This window comes from Pinus tabuliformis, chromosome 2_2, assembly GCF_031772625.1.
Source record: "Pinus tabuliformis cultivar Carrire ecotype Pingquan chromosome 2_2, CPIR1, whole genome shotgun sequence".
Lineage (NCBI taxonomy): Eukaryota > Viridiplantae > Streptophyta > Pinopsida > Pinales > Pinaceae > Pinus > Pinus tabuliformis.
In genome coordinates this window covers 918,988,881-918,994,535 of record NC_142300.1, presented here as the reverse complement: position 1 = coordinate 918,994,535, position 5,655 = coordinate 918,988,881, and the positions used below count along the sequence as shown (strand labels likewise).

General features: G+C 38.7%; 1 pseudogene; it reads right to left on the bottom strand.

Moving 5' to 3' along the window:
* Window positions 1-651: 651 nt before the first annotated feature.
* On the bottom strand, window positions 652-1,332 carry LOC149196047 (protein trichome birefringence-like 1 pseudogene; annotated as a pseudogene).
* Window positions 1,333-5,655: the final 4,323 nt, after the last annotated feature.

Below are 5,655 nucleotides of genomic sequence, written 5' to 3'. Positions count from 1 at the left end.
CACAATGAAATGTTAAAACTTCAAGCCTAGAAAAATACCAGATTACTTTATTCAAATTCATAGCACCAGTATGCCTGATTCTATATATAAACCTAGCCCAGAGGAACAGAGTCGTCCATAGTCTCAAGTAGTAGAAGAAACTCCAAATTTGCAAAACAACCAAATCAAAACGTTGATAGTCATCATACACCCATACGGTAACGAATACAAGTGAATAACAACTCATTCCAGAAATCTTCAATCTAGAGCAACCCAACAAGTAAATTTTTCTTTCCATCATAACCCAATATAGGAATAAGCATAATTTTGTGATTTTTTTCTTTCACGTTTTAATGAAATAAGTTCAAATCAATGTTTGCGATGACCAAGAAAGCTCAAGCCAGACTTGGAGTGCAAGCCAAGGAAGAGGCAAGGGAAGAGGAATCATGTGGCGTGGGACAATGTCAAGGGGTAGCCGGGGAATGGCAGGATCAAAGGCTTTGGGCTTTCATCCAGGTATGGTTTCTGGTGATACTTATGGCTTTGACAGGATTGGAATGGGCCCTGTGGATGGGTTTGCAATGCCAGATATGTTTACTGCTCCAGCGAGTCAAGGCAGAGGATTTCCTCCTTATGGCCAACTTGCCCAGCTTCGGGGATCAATAAGAATTATCAATTCCCTACACCCTTGGAAAGCAAAGTGACATACAGAAGCTCGTTCCATGTATCAAGGACGCCTGGTAAACACCAATGGCTACAATCTGCAAACTGCTCAGGATGTTGCTTCTCATCACTAGTAACGGTACTACTGTAAATTGAAGGGTGACCATCTTTGCGAAATTGGGATAGTCCTGTGATATCCAGCAGAGTAACAGGAAAAATCATAGTCCCTATAACTTCCTTCACTATGGGCACTTGAGGAATCACTGGAGGCGAGTATCCTTCAAATTGCACTGGTTCAGTCTGACCATAGCATTTATGCCCGTTCTTCTGATTCCAATAAATTGGGCTGCACATTTACATCAATTTTATGAGGAAAACCATTTTGTATACCTAAAATAAGAGCCATAGCTACTTGAATAGATTTCATGAATATCTTGGAATTTGATCTATCATAAGAACAGTTATATTTTTTTAAAGCTTAAACTTCCAATTCCAAAATATTCATGAAAACTGCAATCCACATCAAAAATGCCCTATAATATATACAATGTGTGTTTGTATAAAGATTTACCTGTAATGTGTAGGGGATGAGGTGTTAAAGAAGACAAGTGATTTTTTGGGATCGATATTTGCAGGTATCCAGTTTTCCCACGTCGTCAATGCCCTCTTGTAAGCCACAAGTGGATCCATGTTTGTGTAAAGCTAAATGTTAGCCATGATTAGGTCCCATCTGTCCAACCACATTCCAAAATATTACATTTTTAATATCATTTACAACACTAGATTTGGCTGCCCCTTGTTGAAAATTTTAATCAGAAAGTTCAGAGTTTTGATACTTCCCACCTTTGATCTTGCCACCAATGGGATGACTCAAAAACCAATACATCAACTCCTTTCCAGTAAACACCATTATCTGCAAGAGTGTCCAGATTGAGAATTCTCTGGTTTTGACTGTTATTGTGCAGATCAACCAGAAGTGGAGCCCAGAAAAACTCCACAGAAGCATCATAATCCTTTTTAGAGAAAGAAGATTGTAAGACTTCATTACTCACCATATAATCAAATGCACAACTATCCATGGAAACTACATTTATCAGCTTACCAGGGCCTTGAATATTGAAGCTTGTTGACTAACAGTTTTCTTATTGCTAGGAATCACTGCTTGAAGCATGCAGACCATGGATTCCCATTGGTTTTGACTTATTGAGTCTCCAACAAACATTAATCGCTTTCCTCTTAACCGCTCTAGCAGATTTTTGGCATTGAAACTGAAACACCATATACAGAAAAGTCCAAATCCTTTTATTCTCATATACAATATCACCCTGTTTTTTATCCATTTATTTTCATATGCAATATCACCCTGTTTTTTTGCATTTCATTTCCTTTTAGCATAAATGCAATGAAAAAGAGAACATATTTCTAGGTAGGCTAATTTGTTTGCATTTTTATTTGTGGGGTTTATTTTGATTTCTGAAATATTTTGGAATAGAAATGATTGAGGTAAAAAACTGATATTTTTTTTATTTTGGAATGGGATAAATAAGAGGAGATGTAGCACCGAAAATCTTGGCAATCCCCATAGACCCTTTGGAATTTCTCCACTGAACTTATCGTTTGCCAGTGTAAACTGAAGAAGACTTGTACAATTCCCATATACCTCTGATATGCTACCATTTAGCCTATTGTTGATCACATTAGAATTTGAAGCTTTCCCCCATTACAGAGTTGGGTTGGCAATGGCCCACTTAACTGGTTTTCAGATAAATCCAAAACCTCAAACTGGTTCTTGCTTCCAAGCTTCTGAGGAATTTGCCCAGTGAGCGAATTGCGAAACAATTTCAGAGTTTTCAACAAGGTCAGCTCAGCAATCCCTGGAGGAATCTCGCCGGACAATCTATTTTCAAACAAATTCAAAGATTTTAGCCTAGTTAAATTGCGTAAACCCTTTGGAAGTATTCCTGAGAGCATATTATTCGAAGCATCTAAAAATTCCAATGCCATCGTACCAATATTCTTAAGAATCTCACCCTCAAGTTTATTCTGGTAAAGCTGCAAACTAACCAACTTTCGAAGCCTGTTGAAATTATGAAAATCTATTACAGTCAATTTGTAGGTTAGATAAATTTCTAGCATTGCCAATATCTTTAGAAATGCTTCCTTCAAAGCTGTTAGAACTGAGATGTAGCACCGAAACTCTTGGCAATCCCCCTAGACCCTTTGGAATTTCTCCACTGAACTTATTGTTTGCCATTCTAAACCGAAGAAGACTTGTAAAATTCCCATATACCTCTGATATGCTACCATTTAGCCTATTGTTGATCACTACTAGAATTTGAAGCTTTCCCCCATTACAAAGCTGGGTTGGCAATGGCCCACTTAACTGGTTTTCAGATAAATCCAAAACCTCAAACTGGGTCTTGCTTCCAAGCTTCTGAGGAATTTGCCCAGTGAACGAATTGCGAAACAATTTCAGAGTTTTCAACAAGGTCAGCTCAGCAATCCCTGCAGTAATCTCGCCGGACAATCTATTTTCAAACAAATTCAAAGATTTTAGCCTAGTTAAATTGCCTAAACCCTTTGGAAGTATTCCTGAGAGCATATTATCTGAAGCATCTAAAAATTCCAATGCCATCGTATGAATATTCTTAGGAATCTCAACCTCAAGTTTATTCTGGTAAAGCTGCAAACTAACCAACTTTCGAATCCTGTTGAAATTACGAGGCCAAGGCCCTGTTAGATTATTCTTAGATACATCCAGAAGCTGAAGTTCCCTCAAATCCCCAATAGAAACAGGAATCCTCCCCTGTAAATTACACTCCATCAACCACATATTCTGCAGCTTAGTCAATTTCCCAATCTCCACAGGAATAGGACCACTTTCAAACGGATTAAGGGCCAGATTCAGCTCCAGCAAGTTTGTCAGATTGCCTAGAAATCCAGGAATAGTCCCACCCAACAAATTGGAAAAGATATTAAGTATCTGCAACTTCCTCAACTGGCCGAAGGCAGGGGGAATGGGCTCAGTAAAATTATTGCCTGAAAAATCCAAGAGTTCCAGGTTGGGCATCTCTGATACAAAGCTGGGAAGAGAACCTACTAGATAATTCTGAGACAAATCCAAGCGTGTCAGATTAGTACAGTCGGTGAGATCCTTTGGGACTTCCCCCTTGATTTCATTGTTGGCAAATGAGAGGACTGTGAGATATCTCAGACTGCAGACTTTTGATGGAAATGGCCCTGCGACCAGAAAATTGTCAAATTCTAATCTCACAACGTGTCCTTCTCTGTCACAGTGGACGCCATTGAAGGCACATGGAGAATCACTACTAACTTTAAACTACCTTCTCAGTAATTTGTAACGTTTTGTTCAGGGATTACAGGAATTTGTAACAAATTTGTGATATTTCTGTTGGCTTCATGTAGTGGGTGAATATTCGAGACCGCCATCATTATGGAGAAAGGCGTTGGCATAACAGTTTTCCGTTGAGGTTTTGCGAGACCCGGGCAATAGAAGTCGCGCCGGCTGCAAAGATTCTCGGTTGAGACCATGACAAGTAATTGAAGGAGACGATGAATGCCACTGAAAAATATTAAAAAGAGGCCTAATACGAAAATTGTTTGCCCGCTGAATGTGGACGACACGTGTCAACCGTAGAGACAAAAGGACGATGAAAGTCTCTTTCAAAGGAAGGCCTATCGGCCTAATTATAAAATAACTATAAATAAAAAATTATTTATTATAATAATAATTATTATATATATAACATTAACATAATATATTTTAAAAAATTTAAATAAAAATGGATTATTGCTGATGATTATATCAATAAATATGTTTATATATTTAAAATACAATTGAATGGAATATACTTTTCTTTTCTTTTTTACAAAGGGCGAGTTATAAATTGTTCAATAATTAATTAGGCATTAGGTTTCATGATTTCTATTTCAACTTTTATTTAGAGTTATAAATTTGGCACGAGAGTGAAGGAGGGAGAGTGAAGGAGGGAAGAGAGAAGGAGGGAAGAGAGATAGAGGGAGATAGAGAGATGGAGGGGGAGAGGAAAGAGAGGGAGGGAGATGATGACAGAGCTGGAGGGCGGAGAAAGCTTAGAGACGGGGGGTTGGGAGAGAGAGGCAAAGAGAAAGGAAGGGAGAGAGAGGAGGGAGGGAGAGAGAAAGAGGGGGAGTGACAAAGGAGAGAGGGAGAGGGAGAGAGGGAGAGAATGATGGGGGGAGATAGAGAGGGAGGTTGGAAAGAAAGGAAGAGGAAGGAAGAGAGAGAGAAGAAGAGAGGGAAGGAGAGAGAGATGGCATTGGAGTGGGGGAGAGAGGGAAGGAAGAAGAAATACATAGAGAGAGAAAGGTGGAGAGAGAGAGGGAGTCACAAGGGAGAGATGGAGAGAGAGTGAGGGAGAGAAGAGAGTGGGAGGGAAGAGAGAGAGAGAAAGGGATAGGAAGAGGGAGGGAGAGATAGATGAATAGATATGGAGAGAGTGTGTGTATGTTTGGGGGTGAGATAGAGAAAAATAATGGGATATAGAGGGAGATAGATGAATAGATATGGAGAGTGTCTGTATGTTTGGGGGGTGAGATAGAGAAAAAGAAGGAGATATAGAGGGAGATAAAGATGTAGATGGAGGGGGGAGGGAGGGAAAAAGAGAGAGATATAGATAGGGAGGGAGGTAGAGATATATAAATATGGAGTGTGTGTGTGTGTTTTGGAGTGGTGAGCTAGAGAGACAAAGAATGATAGATGCATGGAGATATATATATATAAATGGCAGGGATATATATATATCTATATCTATATATATATATATATATATATATATATATATATAGGGAGGGAGAGAGGGAAGAAGAAAGAGATGCACATAGACAAATAAAAACATTATATACTGTTATATTATGTTAGACATTATTAACCATAGAGGAAGAGGAAGTAAGGATTTTAAAAAAGGTAAACTAAGTTGGATTTAGAAAGTCATGAACATTTTGGTTTTTCAT